This window comes from Salvelinus alpinus, chromosome 5, assembly GCF_045679555.1.
Source record: "Salvelinus alpinus chromosome 5, SLU_Salpinus.1, whole genome shotgun sequence".
Classification (NCBI taxonomy): domain Eukaryota; kingdom Metazoa; phylum Chordata; class Actinopteri; order Salmoniformes; family Salmonidae; genus Salvelinus; species Salvelinus alpinus.
Genome location: NC_092090.1, coordinates 63769147 through 63787528, shown reverse-complemented (window position 1 = coordinate 63787528; position 18382 = coordinate 63769147). Strand labels below are relative to the sequence as shown.

General features: G+C 45.7%; 1 protein-coding gene and 1 long non-coding RNA gene across 4 annotated transcripts in view; both read right to left on the bottom strand.

Moving 5' to 3' along the window:
• Window positions 1-18382, bottom strand: part of aopep (aminopeptidase O (putative)) — a 112670-nt gene that overhangs the window by 82240 nt on the left and 12048 nt on the right. The window lies entirely within an intron of this gene.
• Window positions 10935-15608, bottom strand: LOC139576488 (uncharacterized). The gene is made up of 2 exons (XR_011675128.1): window positions 12305-15608; window positions 10935-12166 (listed from the first exon to the last, which is right to left on the bottom strand). It is a non-coding gene; the product is annotated as an uncharacterized lncRNA (long non-coding RNA).

The window sequence follows — 18382 nt, the reverse complement described above, 5'->3', positions numbered from 1 at the left end:
CTTGCTCTTGATACCACGTCTTGTTTTGAGGCGTTTTGACAGATTTCACGTCAATGCTAATATGGCTAAAATAGCTAACCAACAACTGCAACAATGAATTTGAGAGACAACAAGTGCTCATTGTGCAAATGGATTTATGTTTTCAATAAACACTGGAGATGAAATATAGCTTACACGTTGACAACAATCAAAGCCAACCCTGTATATTTTCCCCCATAGCTGAGCACGCGTCAGTTTTGTTGCTAAACAACCAACCCGTCTATGCTATCCCTGCCTCGCACCCCCTCTCATGGTCAATCTCACGTCTCACTGCACCAACCAGTCCTGTCAGCTCTGGTCACATGACGTTCAATGTGGAGTTAAACATCATTAACACATAACATTGGTCACACTGAGAGGTTAGGGTGCTGTGGGAGTGCCATGGGGGTGCTATGGGGTGCCCTGGTCCCACCAACTAACGTGAGGACATCATGACATTGTCATATCATCATTGTTTCCACCCACGGAGTTGTGTTTTTGGACGGAAAAAGAGTCTGTTATCAACTCCTCCAATAAACTCCCCATCCACCACTAACAACACAGAGTACACATTGTTATATTAACTGAACAAACATGGATTCTGAAACTGAAATGAGTTCAGTTGAGTTTTTTTATTCTAACTCCAGAAACTTCTGGATATCGGTTTGCTTGAATAGAAGCCTGGGCCCAAATCAATAAAGCCTCCAAGTAGGACCGCTGATCAAGGGTCAGGTCCCCCCTGTCCATATAATTATGATCTCAAAGGCAAAACTGATCCTAGATCAGCACTATTCTGAGATGCTTTTTGAATACAGACCATGTCTTCTGTACTCAACCCAGGGTTAAGTGGGTTGAGCGAAGAAATAACCCCAGCCTGTGACAGACAGCTCAGCTAGTGAACTAAACTGCTTCAGGACAGAAGCTGTACTCTCCACTTCTTCCTTACGGGTACCAATGGCCAACCTTACTTCCTGAAGCCCATAAACTATGCAGCGGTCTGAAGTCAAGCTGAAAATCTTCCTCAACGACCCCTCACAGAGGTCAGGAGGTGGACATAACTCAGGCCTAGTGTATCTGACAGGTATATTACCACCTAGTTCAGCCGGTGAGGCCGTGGATATGGCCTTTTAACAACCTGCTAATTCTTTACATATTTGTTAAATCAGGTGTCTTCCAGGTGTCGTCTCTACTGTAGTTCTCCGTATATCACCGATTCCCTCCCAGATAGGTTAACCTTCTCGCTTCCCTATCCATTAGAACCCATTCACACGGAGGCAGGAGAGACAACCTCAGGTCAAACTCTCTCTGAATAGAAAATAATACATCTTGAGAACAAAGTAATTGCTTGTGCAGTAAGCCGTTCGTTGTGTGCTATTTTAGTGTTGTTCTAATTGGGAAAATAGTTGTGATTGAGGGAGTTGGCTGGGGCTCTGTGTGAGCTGACGTGCTGAGAGGGAGAGAGAGAGAGAGAGATGACATGCTGCGAATGAGCGTATCAGTGCCCGCCATCTAGCACTGAAAATGGGGGGGGGGAAAACAACCAAACGATATAAGGGCACTTTAATGAATCTTAATCTATTCAAATGTATCCTGTATGTGAGGATCAGCCACAACCTAAGGGGAAAATGATGACAAAAGACTGTTGGGTTTGATAAAAGGCTGGCTGTTCCAGTCAGAAAGCATCCTGATGTATCAGGCAAAAACAAATAGCAAACGATGTGCTCATTCCACAGTTATTTTGCTTCTCTACAGAACAGAAAACGGCTTCTACATGTAGTCCATCAACAATGAATAGGACAGCACTCGCTATATAGTCGATGTATTAGAAGATTCATATGAATAGAAGATTCATTCTGACATGCAATGTGATAATACATCTCAGAAATCTATTATGTCGTGTCAAATAAATAACACAATATCTCTCTATGATATGTCTGATGTCATCCAAGCACACTACTAAGCACGTTACCAGACTATTGTTTTAAAACTGTGCGTCATCCAAATGCACTATCAATACCCTCTCTGCTATGAGGGAGAATAAACCAGTCCAGAATAATACCCTATTTCAAGTCCTTGGGTCATTTCCGTCTAAAAACTGTGGAAACCACCAGATTTCCCTGCCGGTAGAAATATCCTTATTTGCCCACGTGGCGAGCCGAGTATTCCTGCTATGTCCTGCTGCTTCTGAAAGGGCTGCTGAGGGACACACAGCCAGCCGCTTCAAAGAGCGGGGGAAATGCCGTGCCCTTCCTGAAACTCCCCATTGGAACATGGTGATGTGGCCCGACGTGATGGGGAGATTATGGGCGTACACACACACAGAGACACACACAGGCGTACACACACACACACGGACAAAAAGTGTATGCACGCACACACACATAGTAGCATACGTACACACACACAGGCACACGGACCTGCATTAGGTCATTCCAAAGTCAAACAGGGACAGAGCTGAGTCATGTGTGTGTTCTGATAAATCTGTTAGATATCAATAAATAAATTGAAGAGAAGTGATACAGAACAGTTAACGCCTCCACATTCATCTACACTATGTCATACAGACACAAGACATTTTCATCAGGAAGCAGCAGCAGAGTTTGTGTGTGTGTGTGTGTGTGTTTGTGTGCGTGAGTGCAGACCTAAAAAGTCCCCACAAAGTAAAACAAGGAAATGTCTTCCTATTTTAAGCTTAGGGGTTAGGTTTAGGGTTAGCGTCACAATGAGGGTAAGTGGTTCGGTTGAGGGTTAGGAGTTAGGTTTAGGTTACGGGTTAGGGTTAATGTAAGGGGTTAGTGAAAATACCATTTTGAATGGAACTACATTTTAGGTCCCCACATAACGAGAAGGAGGTATTAAAGTGACCCTCTCTCTGCGGGGGGTGTCTGGATCTCTATACGCTGTGTGTATGTATGTGTTTATGTGTGTGTGTGTGTGTGTGTGTGTGTGTACATGCATGCAGAGATTGTCATAAGATACATCTAAAAGTATCTTAATACAAATACAAGATACCCAACAGACCAATACATCAAAATAAAATACAAGATACTTTTGCAAAGTATTGTATCTAGATACAATATGCACGTCGCAATGAAACGTACAACGTAATTGCCGTATTTAAAACTGTCCTTTTGTGAGGCGCAGCCGGGGACTAGTTCTGTACGATGGCGAGTGGTGGGGTCGATAAACCAGGAGGATTCTCCATCATCATTTAGATCTCCAGTTTGATAACATTTTGGTTTCCCAGTAGATTACAACAGCGACGGACAAAGAGAGCATGTCTCCACAGCTCAACCAGAATAGCCTATGCAGCTGCCATCACCTCAAACACGTTGACACATTTACGCTGACATCACTCCTGTATTCCTAACACTGGAGCAAGAAGGAAATGCAAAAAAATAACATTGATTATATGCTGCTGTGCTAAACGTGCACTATAAAAACACCTTGCTTGACGTAGAAACAGGTGAACAGTTTTGGAACACTGAGCCGTTGACTGCCATTGACTGAGTGGGTTGCTTTTGCAATAAGGCACCGGACTACAGCCATATAGATTGAAACTACTGTGGCAGACGGCAGGGAGAGGTAAGGGGAGTGGTTATTGAAGGGAGATACATTGCAGCTCACGGCTCCACCCCTGAGCCTTATATGGACTTCCTGCCCCAACGAGGCGAGCATGTCGCTCATTAAGCCAGGGAGTACTTGGGGACAAAGCGGAGGCGGCCTGCACAAAGGGGGGCAGAGAATGGAGTGGGAAGAGTGTGTTATGAAGTGTGAGAAGAGAGAGAAATAGCTGTGTGATTACCTGTTGTGACCTGGACTGTCTGATTACCCCACTGTGTACCGGTTTGGTTGAGGACCCGAGTTTTAGGATTATCCCTGGAGAACGGAACAGACAATGAGAACGGATTGTGGACTGTGAAATGGTTAGTGAATTCCCCCCTTTTCCCCAGTGTGCAAAACTCCCTAATACACTCCCCATTTGCATTCTAGTTGTGCTCCTTGTACGTGTTTGGTTATTGAACTTAGTGACATTGAAACCCCACACCCTTGAACCTGCTACATGTGGTGGAGAATGCGGGCAACCCAAACCAGGCTCAATAACTAAACAGGGACAGAGCACAATGGAAGCATTGGTGAAACAGGTGGTGGAGGCGAACATAGCCCAGCAGGCTATGCATCGGGAGCTGCTGGAGGAACAGAGTTAGCAGACCGCTCTCCTGCGAGCTGAACTCAGCCAGCTGACAGCCGCCCAAGCCGGCAATGCGGCAGGCGCCGCAGTCTCTTGTCCCAAACCCAGTAGGTTTATACTGAAGCTGACAGAGGCTGACGACATCGAGGCTTACCTCCAAGCCTTCGAGAGGACGGCGGCTAGGGAGAAATGGCCCCATGAGCAATGGGCCAGCCTGCTAGCATCCTTCCTGTCAGGTGCGGCACAGAAGACCTATCAGGATCTGATGGCTGACCAGGCGACGCATTACGAGGGGCTGAAAAAGGAAATCCTGCGCCGGTATAGTTACACCCTGATTAACAGGGCACAAAGATTCCATGATTGGGCGTATGATCCTACAGCATCTCCCCGATCGCAAATGCATGATCTAATTAGGCTGGCCAAGAGCTGGCTAACTGCTAAAACACTGATGCTCACACCCATCGAGAAAGTGGTCATAGATACATTTCTACGCTCTCTCTCTTCGAAGCAAAAAAATTAGCAAGCCAAGTTAACCCGCGAAGCGCAGATCAGCTGGTGGAACTGGTGGAAGGACAACATTGGAGGTCCTGTGCAGCGAACAACCAGCGAACATCCACTCGCCCGAAGGAGCAAAAAAGGGCGGAGGACCATGCCGGGACCCCGGCCAAGGATGGGGGGACACCAACAGCCAGCTCCCCGAGACAACGCCCCTTCCTGGACCGCAGGAAATGCTACGAGTGTGGCGAGCCGGGACACATCGCCTGGAACTGTCCAAACCGTGATGTCCCAATGCCTTCGGCCTCAGCCAGTGAGGTAGCCACCGGGCGGCCCTGTGGCTTGCTGATGGCATGCTGGGCTCAGGAGAGTGGTCCTTCCCGTCACCCCAGTAAGAGCCAACGGAAAGGACACCACGGCACTTGTGGACTCCGGGAGTATGGTGACCCTGACATCGCCCAGACCACGAATCTGGCTGACACTGTGGTCATCACATTCATTCACGGTAAGACCAAGGACTACCCTACCACACTCCTCCACCTACAGACCATAAAGGGACATACATGGGGCCAGTGGGAGTCATCCTGAACCTGCCTGTGCCGGTCCTTATCGGGAGGGATTTCCCGACGTTCCGCCAACTGTGGACCAGTATGTCCGGAGATGTGGGGAACCAGAAGTGAGGAGGAAGCTGGAGAGGTGGGAGGGACATCAGGAGGGATGCCCAGATGTGTGGATTCCAGGAAATGGACCCCCAGGTTTCAACAGAACACCTCTCGGAGGGTGAACAAGACTGGAGGGAGAGGTGGCGAGTCTGGAAGACATGTTCCCGATGGACCATGAGGTGGCGCCAGAGCCCGCCTCTCTAGCGGGCCGGTTCGGCACGGCCCAACTGGAGGATCCCAACTTGGCCAGTGCTCTCCAGCAGGTGACATTGTTGGACGGAAAGCCCAGGGAGGGGGTAAGTCAAATCATCTACCCCCATTTTTCTATAAAGAAGTTGCTGTATCAGGTTGTGAAGAAGAATGACGAATGTATGGAGTTGGTGCCACGTCCCTTTGTACCATCTGTCCTGCAGTTGGCGCACTCACACCTTCTGGGGCTCACCTAGGGGTGGAGAAGACCGTGGTCAGGATTAATGCATGATTTACTGGCCGGGGGTCAAGAGAGAGTGGAAGATTACTGCCCCAGTTGCCCGTAGCGCCAAACCCCCACTTTCGCAGCCCCTTAATTTCCTCCCTTTCAGCAGGATCGCAATGGACCTAGTGGGACCTCTACCCAAGAGCAACCGAGTGCAGCAATATATCCTAGTGATTCTGGATTATGCCACCAGGTACCCGGAAGCCATTCCCCTGCGCACCATGGCCACCAAGGGAATTGCACGTGAGTTAGTCATGCTGTTTTCCTGAGTAAACATCCCGACGAGATATTGACCGACCAGGACATGTCGCGAATCATGAAGGATCTATGCAAACTAATGAAAATAACCCAGTTGCACACCTCGGGGTATCACCCACAGACCGATGGGTTGGTGGAAAGATTCAATCGAAACCTGAAGCAGATGCTAAAGAAGGTGATGGAGGCGGACGGAAAGAATTGTGATCAGCTGCTACCCTACCTGATGTTCTCGATCTGAGAAGTGCCCCAAGCGTCAACAGGACTCTCTCCCTTCTCTCCCACAGATCAGGTGCAGCCCATGGAAATGCCAATGCCCTCTCCAGGAGAGATGCTCTAGGGAGCTGACCGCCACTCCCTCCCGGTGTGGCAGGGTGAGGTGAGTGGTTATTGAAGGGATATCTTGCAGCCCTCTGGTTTCACCCCCGAGCATTATATGGACTTCCTGCCCCAATGAGGCGAGCCTGTGGCTCATTAAGCCAGGGAGTACTTGGGGATAAAAGAGGAAGCGGCCTGCACAAAGGGGCAGAGAACGGACAGGGAAGCGTGTGTTATGAAGAGTGTGAGAAGAGAGAAATATCTGTGTGATTACATGTTGTGACTTGGACTGTCCGATTACCCCACTGTGTACCGACTCGGTTTGGATGAGGACCAAAGTTTTAGGATTACCCCTGGAGAATGGAACGGACAACGAGAACAGATTGTGGACTGTGAAATGGTTGGTGAATTCCCCCATTTTCCCCAGTGTGCAAAACTCCCTAATAAACTCCCCATTTGCATTCTAGTTGTGCTCCTTGTTCGTGTTTGGTTATTGAACTTGGTGACGTGGAAACCCCACACCCTTGAACCTGCTACACTACACAGAACAAAAATATAAACGTAACATGCACAATTTTAACGATTTGACTGAATTAGTTCATATAAGAAAATCACTCAATTGAAATAAATGAATTAGGTCCTAATCTAAGAATTTCGCATGATTGGGAATAAAGTTATGCATCTGGTCACAGATAACTTAAAAAAGAGGTAGGGGCGTGGATCAGAAAACCAGTCAGTATCTGGTGTGACCACCATTTGTCTCATGCAGCGCGACACATCTCCTTCACATAGAGTTGATCAGGCTGTTGATTGTGGCCTGTGGAATGTTGTCCCACTCTTCAATGACTGTGCGAAGTTGTTGAATATTGGATGGAACTGGAACTGTCGTACAAGTCGATCCAGATCATCCCAAACATGCTCAATGGGTGACGTGTGGTGAGTATGCAGGCCATGGAAGAACTGGGACATTTTCAGTTTCCAGGAATTGTGTACAGATCCTTGCGACATGGGGCTGTGCATTATCATGCTGAAACATGTGATGGCGGCGGATGAATGGCACGACACTGGGCCTCAGGATCTCGTCCCAGTATCTCTGTGCATTCAAATTGCCATTGATAAAATCCAATTGTGTCCGTTGTCCGTAGCTTATGCCTGCCCATACCATAACCCCTACGCCACCATGGGGCACTCTGTTCACAACGTTGACATCAGCAAACCGCTTGCCCACACAACGCCATATACGCACTGACAAATCATGGTCCAAACACACCAAGACAATCGTGAAGAGGGCACGACAGCAATGCCTATTCCCCCTGAGCAGGCTGAAAAGATTTGGCATGGGTCCTCAGATCCTCAATGTTCTACAGCTGCACCATCGAGAGCATCCTGACTGGTTGCATCACCGCTTGGAATGGCAACTGCTCAGCATCCGACTACAAGGCGCTACAGAGGGTAGTGCGTACAGCACAGGTCATCACTGGGGCCGCGCTTCCTGCCATCCAGGACATCTATACCAGGCGGTGTGTCAGACGAAGGCCCAAAATATTGTCATAGACTTCAGCGACCCAAGTCATAGAATATTCTCTCTGCTACTGCATGGCAAGCAGTAAGTCTGGGACCAAAAGGCTCCTTAATAGCTTCTAGCCCCAAGCCATAAGACTGCTGAACTGTTAATCAAATGCCTAACCAGACTATTTGCATTGACCTCCCTATTTATTCACATTTTTGTTGTCCTGATTTTCTTGCACAGTCTCAATGTACACTCACTGGACTCTAATCACACACTCACACATACTACACTGACACTCCAACACACATGCATGCATATTGCCGTCACACACACACACACATACATTCACATTCCTTCACACTCTTCAAATACGCTGCTGCTACTCGCTGTTTATTATCTATGCATAGACACTTTACCCCTACCTACATGTACATATTACTCAATTACCTACACTAACCGATTCAACTGTGAAGAGCACACTTCTCCAGCGTGCCGAAGTCCAGTCAGGTCAAGACCTTGGTGAGGACAATGAGCACACATGAGCTTCCCCGAGACAGTTTCTAACAGTTTGTGCAGAAATTCTTTGGTTGTGCAAACCCACAGTTTCATCAGCTGTCCGGGTGGCTGGTCTCAGACGATCCCGCAGGTGAAGAAGCCAGATGTGGAGGCCATGGGCTGGCGTGGTTACACGTGGTCTGCGGTTTTGAGGTCGGTTGGACGGACTGCCAAATTCTCTCAAACGACGTTGGAGGCGGCTTATGGTAAAGAAATTAACATTAAATTATTTGGCAACTGCTCTGGTGGACATTCCTGCAGTCAGCATGCCAATTGCAAGCTCTCTCAAAAATGGACACATATGTAGCATTGTGTTCTGTGACAAAACTGCACATTTTAGAGTGACCTTTTATTGTCCCCAGCACAAGGAGCACCTATGTAATGATCATGCTGTTTAATCAGCTTCTTGATATGCCACACCTGTCAGGTGGATTGATTATCTTGGAAAAGGAGAAATGCTCACTAACAGGAAAGTAAAGAAATGTGTGTCCAAAATTTTAGAAACTTTTTGTGCATATGGAAAATTTCGGTGAACTTTTATTTCAGCTGATGAAACATGGGACGAACACTTTTCATGTTGCGTTTAGATTTTTGTTCAGTATAATTTCACTTCAAATAGGCTGTGTTGTTTTCATATCATTTGGCTGATTAGGCTTGTGCACATTTACATAAGTGTTTAATTACCTAGTTAGCTAAGTTACTGACTAAGCTAATTCTTATTCATGTTTTTTGCATTTCAGGTGGAGTGGCATTGCTGACAGGCCAGCATGCTGATAGGCCAAGGCCCTTATTCCCAAAGAATCTCAGAGTAGGAGTAGTGATTTTAGGATCGGTTTTGCCTTCACACTGAGTAATATTACATTGACAAGGGGGAGGTTATCCTAGATCACTATCCCTACTCGGAGATGCTTTGTGAATATGGGCCCTGGAAGAAAGCTGTTGCCCAATACCTTGCATAGCAGTTGCTTCACCACAGGACCCTAGAGCAGGGGTAGGCAACCCTGTTCCTGGAGTGCCACCGGTACTGCAGGATTTTGTTCCAACTAGGCCCTAAACAAGGGGTGCGTTTAGTTGCTTGAATGTTTCTACGTTGCAGAAAGGTTTTTACCAAACGACACATTTCCCAAAACGTTTTTGAATAAACTTTGAGGTATGTTTGCTCCGTTCAGTAGGTGTGCCGGGGCCCCACCCTGTGAAAATGCTCGATCCACATTGCGAACTTCGCCCTCTCGCACCGCGTTATATATGCAAGCTAAAGATGAAATTGGCCAATGCACCCTGTGTTGCACTTACTACAGATGGATGGACCTCCAGGGCTACAGAGAGCTACTTAACAGTGACAGCCCGTCACATTACCCCAGAGTGGGAAATGAGAAGTACTGTGCTACAGACATGCCCCCTTTTATGAGAGTCAGACAAGTGAGCTTATTTTTCTCTTGAACATTATAACATCCCAGTGGGCAAAACCTGGTTGAAAAGAAGTCAGTGTGACTTCAGTATTACTGACCAGAATATGACATATGTTTCTTTGCTTATTACCTACTGGAAAAAGTATTGCAGAGGAAAAAGTTGGATATTGAAAATATTGTTCATTACATTTCTATTTGTTTCCATAGTCACCAATAAGTTTAAATCTGCAACATATTCTTACGTTTAAAATAGATCAAGCAACCATTTTTTTCCCGCACATCTGCATACAGTAATTGTTTCATAATTCACCCACAGGCATTACATGCATAGATAGATCGGGACACAGAGTATATAAAGGCAGAATGTTTCATTTGATTAATAAGAGTGGTGTGATGGGTCAGAGCTGTAGTGAAGAGAATCCGCACATAACAACTATCAATTTGAGGACATTCCCGAAGAAACTTTGTGGACTCAGCTGGCTCAAAGTATTTCCATGGTACTAGTTGAAGACATTTGTGGCAGTTATAGCTTAGAGATGTCTTCAAAAAAGAGCAACTTGCTCATATACATACTTTGCGTCCTCCACTATGGCGGTCAGTAGCATATTTGAGGACTTTCCAGAGGGCCGGCAACATCAACCTCCTGAGTTTTCTGGCTTTTCATCACACTTACTCTAAGTTATGTCTGTCATATCATTCCTGCAACAAACACTGTTAGAAATGGGTGTAATTGGCAAATCTCTTCCCTCTTCTCTGCAACTGTGTACGTGTTTGAGTGAGCGATAGGGAGAATGGGCTAGAGACAAATGGGAGAAACTTTACATGACTCACCAGTGCATGTGTCTGTTGAATCAGGACACAAGGTTTTTGCAATTAAAGTTAAAATAGGATTTTATTTGCTTTACAAACTTATATTATTAGAAGCAGTGCCATTTCAACTGGATCTACTTGGCTGTCCCCATATGAGAACCCTTTTTTGTTCCAGGTTAAAGGGTTCTACATGGAACCAAAAATGTAAGGAATGACGCTGGAGAAGAGAAGCAGGTACGGGGAGTCAGAATTTAATCGGAACAGGACAGGAACAGCGTCAGAACCGGGTAATACAGACGTTAGACAATTAATGCAGCAGGGAACAGAGCTGGGGAACTGACAAATATAGGTGAGGTAATAAACAGGTGACTGAGTCCAAAGTGAGTCTAATAAATCGCTGATGTGCGTGATGAGGGAAGGCAGGTGTGTGTAATGCATGGCAGCCTGGCTCCCTCGAGTGCCGGGAGGGGGGGGGGGGAGAGCAGGGGTGACACAAAAAGGGTTCTTTTAAAGGTTCTATGGGGACAGCCGATGACGTTCTAGATACCACCTTTTTTTCCTAAGAGTGTAAGATCAGGCAATCATGGGCAGCTGAATACCATGTCTCTTGGGGAATCCAGTCTCACTAAGACCTGATACAGAGAGAAAAATGTCATGATCATCAGTATAGCTACTACAAACCTAGCTCTTACAAAGCTGGCTAGTAGGAATCAATTTGAAGATCAGTGTCACACCCTGATCTGGTTCACCTGTCCTTGTGATTGTCTCCACCCCCTCCAGGTGTCGCTTATTATCCCCAGTGTATATATCCCTGTGTTTCCTGTCTCTCTGTGCTAGTTCGTCTTGTTTGCCAAGTCAACCAGCGGTTTTCCTTGCTCCTATTTTTCCCAATCTCTGTTTCTAGTCCTCCTGGTTTTGACCCTTGCCTATCCTGACTCCGAACCCGCCTGCCTGACCACTCTGCCTGTTCAGACTACCAGCCTGCCTATCCCCTTGTACTGTTTTTGGACTCAGATCTAGTTTATGACCCCTGCCTGGCCTGATCTTGTGACTGCCTATCGTCTGGTACTGTTTGGACATTGACCTGGTTTATAAACTCTCGCCTGTCCCCGACCTGCCTTTTGCCTACTCCCTTTGTTATAATAAATATTGGAGCTCTACCATCGGCCTCCTGTGTCTGCATTTGGGTCTCGCCTTGTGCCCTTATAATCAGAGTACCAAACATATATTTTTTTGTAGTAATGTTTTTACATCTTAACAGTAAAATGTAAACATTGCGGGGTTTTTTTATAGTTCCTGGAGGATGTTGCCATAGTGATAACCAAAATATACACTCCTATGGATTTAAGGAGTGGTGTTGCTGCTCTCTCCTTTCCCTGGGATGTGGCCGAATAGGTCACTGGTAACTGAGTAGGCGGCCATTGTGTAACAGAGGCTATGCATCAGGTCATTGACATATTTCAGGAACTGTGAAGACAGAGACGAATCATGATTAACCATTGCGTAAGGTCTTCACTAAGTTAGACTTAACAAGTACATTGACTATGTTACCCCACAGCAATCTGGCAGTCAAGAGAGAGAGACAGCAAAACCTAAGCTATTTACATTTCTTAGTCAGTCAGATAACTTCTGCACTTCTTCCCTTTATTCCTTCCTCAATCCAAGCTAGAAGATTCCTGCAAAAAAAATAATCAAGAATTGAAAAGGGCAGTTGAGAGTTGTAACGTTAGAATGAGTGTTGGGGGGAGCTGGGATAGGCAAAATGTATCGTATTGTCAAATACAAAATACAAGTATCCCTGATGAATCAGGAAAATTCACATCCATATTGGGGGATACACGTTTCAAGAATTAGCCTAGCTCAGACACTCTCGCTTTCTCACACAATCAATGTTTCCTATATGTGTATTCATCAACCATTTATCTCTCTCTCACACACACTCACAAACACAGAGCTAGCATGACACAATGATGACAACATTTTCTATACGTTTTTGTGATCATCTCTCTCTCTCACAGAACACACTGACACATATACACAGCTAGCATGAAAACGTTGACATGACAATGTTTTCTAAAGTTATTGTGATCATCTCTCTCTCCCTCTCTCCCACACACACATAGAGAGAGAACACACACACACATATGTACTGTCGTTAACTAAACAGATATACAAACGTCAAAACGTTAGCTGGCTAGCTACAACAGGTACAAATTCAAACTTACCATGTCCATGGATGATTAACGTTAGCTAGCTAGCAAAACTTTCCTTGACATTCTTCTCCCCAACAAACCGCCGCTTTACTTCGGGAATTCTTGAACACATTACGTTAATTACTTAAAAGCTTTAAGGGAAAATATAACTCACATTCTCAGGGTCAAATTCAGGTGCAATAATTTCTTACTCATTATTGATGGAAATAAATGGAATTTAAAAAAGGGTTTTGTAAATCCTGGTGGATTGTAGTAGGATATTGAAATAAAAGACAGGCCTACGTGTGATTTGTTAAATTCTGTAAACAAATGTAGTTAGTCATAACAGAACATCAAAATTGCATTCCGTGGAACAAAAGGAAATGTGCAACACAGACAGTGACATCGACAAAAAGATTACCATTAGAAGCCAACACACACAGCAAGCTACCAGATATCATTGATTAAAAAAAAACATTATTTCACTGTACTGCAGTTTTATTGCATTTTAACGGCAGTGAATTTTTGTAAGGGTATCCTGTACTATTGTGCATGTTCATCTTACATGCTGGTAGCCTATAACAAATGTTATGGAAGTGACTATGCACTTTTCAATTGGGTGGACTGCAACTACAAAAAAACACTCCCAGGAGATTCTCTAAATTGGACCATCTCTGATAGCTACAGTACATGACCCCAGAGACTGTCACAAACTTTACATTTTAATGACCTAGCAAATTCGATGACTTGGAGGTGAAATATCACAACGCTTTGTATATTAAATTAGTATTTCATCACCTGCCAAATAAAATTCCTCAAATGGCCCTACTCCTGAAAAAGTTAATCGGGCCGGATAAGCTGAAGTGGAATCGGCCCAAGTACCATTAGCCGGAACCCAGAGTAATATGATTCTGCCAAACTCTGGAATAGCTTGGCCCGCAAGAAGCCCCCCAAGTCTGACCGAGTCCATGCCGAGTCCCCCACATCTCAAACGGAATAGGCCCGAGCCCAGCGTGTTGACTGGGTACAGTATGGCCCAAGACCCTAATCGGCTTTGGTGTGCTCTGCCAGCTGTTGTATGCCAAGTGTGCTACGCTGAATCATGCAAGCCCTGCTGAACATTACTCAAATGTTAATAACTATAATGGTTCTAGTGTCTTATACAGTGCATTCAGAAAGTATTCAGACTCCTTGACTTTTTCCACATTTGGTTTTTTCTTCATCAATCTGCACACAATACCCCATAAAACAGAAATATCACATTTACATAAGTATTCAGACCATTTACTCAGTACCTTGTTGAAGCAACTTTGGCAGCGAATACAGCCTCGAGTCTTCTTGTGTATGAAGCTACAAGGTTGGCACACCTGTATTTGGGGAGTTTCTCCCATTCTTCTCTGCTCTGTCAGGTTGGATGAGGAGTGTCGCTGCACAGCTATTTTCAGGTCTCTCCAGAGATGTTAGATAGGGTTCAAGTCTGGGTTCTGGCTGGGCCACTCAAGGACACGCTCTGGAGCAGGTTTTCATCAAGGATCTCTCTGTTCTTGGCTCCGTTCATCTTTCCCTCGATCCTGACTAGTCTCACAGTCCCTGCCCATGAAAAACATCCCCACAGCATGATGCTGCCACCACCATGCTTCACAGTAGGGATGGTGCCAGGTTTCCTCCAAACGTGACGCTTGGCATTCAGGCCAAAGAGTTTGGTTCCAGCAGACCAGAGATTCTTGTTTCTCATGGTCTGAGATTCTTTAGACGTCTTTTGGAAAACTCCAAGTGGGCTGTCATGTGCCTTTAACTGAGGAGTGGCTTCCGTCTGGCCACTCTAACATAAAGGCCTGATTGGTGGAGAGCTGCAGAGGTGGTTGTCCTTCTGGAAGGTTCTCCCATCTCCACAAAGGAACTCTGGAGCTCTGTCAGAGTGACCATCGGGTTCTTGGTCACCTCCCTGACCAAGGCACTTCTCCCCCGATTGCTCAGTGTGGCCAGGTGGCCAGCTCTAGGAAGAGTCTTGGTAGTTCCAAACTTTTTCCATTTAAGAATGATGGAGTCCACTGTGTTCTTGGGAACCTTCAATGTTGCAGAAATGTTTTGGTACCCTTCCCCAGATCTGTGCCTTGACACAATCCTGTCTTGGAACTCTACGTACAATTACCTCAACCTCATGGCTTGGTTTTTGCTCTGACATGTCAACTGTGGGACCTTATATAGACAGGTGTGTACCTTTCCAACCAATTGAATTTAACACAGGTGGATTCCAATCAAGTTGTAGAAACATCTCAAGGATGATCAATGGAAACAGAATGCACCTGAGCTCAATTTCGAGTCTCATAGCAAAGGGTACATTTGCCAAAAAAATAAAAACCTGTTTTTGCTTTGTGATTATGGGGTATTGTGTGTAGATTGATGAGGCAAAACATGCATTTAATCCATTTTAGAATAAGGCTGTAACGTAACAAAATGTAGAAAAGGTCAAGTGGTCTGAATACTTTCCGAATGCACTGTATGCAATGGGTGCATGGATCACAAACACTATGCACATGTGTATATATAGACTGGTGTCTATTAATTGAGTAGCATTTAGATAACTGGTCAGTATAAGCTCCTAAACAGCTTATACCCAAAAGCCATAAGACTCCTGAACACCTAATCAAATGGCTACCCAGGAATTATATCAGGAATTATATGACTCATGATCATATATATGGATCATATACCAAAATGTTGTATTTTCTTAAATAAACCAAAAATATACTACAGCAATGGTTGGCATTTCATTTCATCCGGCTGTACCGAAACCAAATCGAACTGTGAACCCGAAGCCGCAATACGCACCGAACTGTGGGTTTGGGGAACATTACACCCCTACATTTAAATGATTTGTGCTGAAGGACTTCTATCCGCAGCAGCCATTCAAAGTCCCTTCAGTGTTTTCAAGGTTTCAGTTTTACAACTTTCTCATGTCATTCCATCCACTGTAGACAATGAGTTGTTTTTAAGCAAAGTGTGGAAGTGTTTCTGAGCTAAATAGCTCCCCTGCTGTCCGCATTGATGTTTCCCATTTACTGTTCCTCCTCTTTCTTCTCTCCCCTCCTCCTCTTCCTCCTCACCCCCCTCTATCCCCTCCCCTCCTCCTCTTCCTCCTCACCCCCCTCTATCCCCTCCATTCTCCTTGCTCTCTCCTCCTCTTCCTTCTCCTCCTCTTGTCTCAGCACCAGGAGAGGACGCACACATACCAGAGCCTTTAACAGCTTGACCATGGTGATTCTACAGACAGAGGTAGGCAGACAGACAGACACAGTCGGACAAACAGACAGACCAACAGAGGGGAACCCTCTACTGATTTGGCCCAGGTAAGGAGTATTTGTTTATGGATGGCATGTATAAACAGACAGAAACCACAAAATATAAAACAAAACAAACTAAATAGGCTATTCAACTAATTTGACATCTGCTCTGACAGAGGCTGGTGTAAAGTCGTGTAGCTCACTGACTGTTTGCAAGTGTAAACGGTGTTCTGTCTCTTTGCAAGTATTAATTATACTCTACACAGTCACACAGATTTGTGGGCACAGTGTACATGGCACAGGCCGTCACTCCAGACCTGCCCTTACTTGACTTCTTAATCTTTGGTCTCCTGCCCTCCCTCCCCGTATCTGGGTACAAAAACTTCACCCCCCCCCCTTGCCTCCTTTCCCTGTATCCCAGCACAATAACTTAATGCCCCCCTGCCTGCCTCCCCCTACTCTCCTCAGCCACCCGTTGTTCTTTATACAGGGGCATGCTAGAAAAGCAGCGGTTGGCCTGGCCCCAAGGACTCAGGCCCACATACTTCCCAATCTGCAGATTAAAGAGCTGCATCCTCTGAAGTCCTTCCAGGGACTAATGGCTTTTGTTCCTGGGAATAATCCACACATCCTCTCCCACATCCTGGGGGATCCATGGCTAAAACCCCTCCTTAAACCCTCCTCCTCCCACCCCTTTCTCCTCCTCCCACCCCTTCTCCATCTCCATGTTTTGTTAACCTCCCTCCATCCTCCATGTAGGCAGTCTTGTGGTTAGGTCTGGCTCAAGACCTCCCATCCCCTTCTTTCCCACCCCCATCTCCCAATCTCCATCTCTGGTCCATGTTTTGTCGACCTCCCCCTCCTTCCTGCATGTGGCGCAGCCTTGCGGTTAAGTCTGGAGGCCTGCAGGAGTGTACCACACGCAAAGAGATGGGGATGGGGAGGGGGGGCTGGGTTGTGACCCACGCAAAGAAAAAGGGGGCACTGGGGGGCAGGCATGGCAGGAGTCTGCTGGGCTTAGTGAATCCTCAAAGTCTCTTTTTTTGTCAACTACACCTACGTAGCTCAAGTTCAAACAGCCAGGGCAAGCAGGGGCAAGAAGCTATCCTCAAACCTTGCAATGCAAAGAATAAAGCAGCCTGAAGTTGTTAGCACCTTATAAATATGATGTCTGTATTGAATAAATCATTTAAACATTCACAGTGCAGGTTGGGGAAAGTATGTGAACCCCTAGGCTAATGACTTCTCCAAAAGCTAATTGGAGTCAGGGGTCAGCTAACCTGGAGTACAATCATTGAGACGAGATTGGAGATGTTGGTTAGAGCTGCCTTGCCCTATAAAAAACACTCACAAAATTTGAAAGAAGCATTTCTTGATGTGAACCATGCCTCGAATAAAAGAGATCTCAGAATACCCAAGATTAAGAATTGTTGACTTGCATAAAGCTGGAAAGGGTTACAAAAGTATCTCTAAAAGCCTTGATGTTCATCAGTCCACGGTAAGACAAATTGTCTATAAATGGAGAAAGTTCAGCACTGTTGCTACTCTCCCTAGGAGTGGCCGTGCTGCAAATATGACATAAGGAGCACAGGGCAGAATGCACAATGAGGTTAAGAAGAATCCAAAGTGTCAGCTAAAGACTTACAGAAATCTCTGGAACATGCTAACATCTCTGTTTGACGAGTCTACGATACTTAAAGCACTAAACAAGAATGGTGTTCATGGGAGGACACCACGGAAGAAGCCACTGCTGTCCCCCAAAAAAACATTGCTGAAGTTCGCAAAAGAGAATCTGGATGTTCCACAGCGCTTCTGGCAAAATACTCTGTGGACAGATGAAATTACAGTTGAGTTAGAGAAAAAAAAAGGCATAGACATCAACATCAAAACCTCATCCCAACTGTAAAGTATGGTGGAGGGAGCCTCATGGTTTGGTGCTGCTTTGCTGCCTCAGGGCCTGGACAGCTTGCTATCGTCGAAGGAAAAATGAATTCCCAAGTTCATCAAAACATTTTGTCGGAGAATGTAAGGCTACCTGTCCGCCAATTGAAGCTCAACAAAAGTTGGGTGATGCAACAGGACAACGACCCAAAACACAGAAGTAAATCAACAACAGAATGGCTTCAACAGAAGAAAATACGCCTTCTGGAGTGGCCCAGTCAGAGTACTGACCTCAACCCGATTGAGATGTTGTGGCATGACCTCAA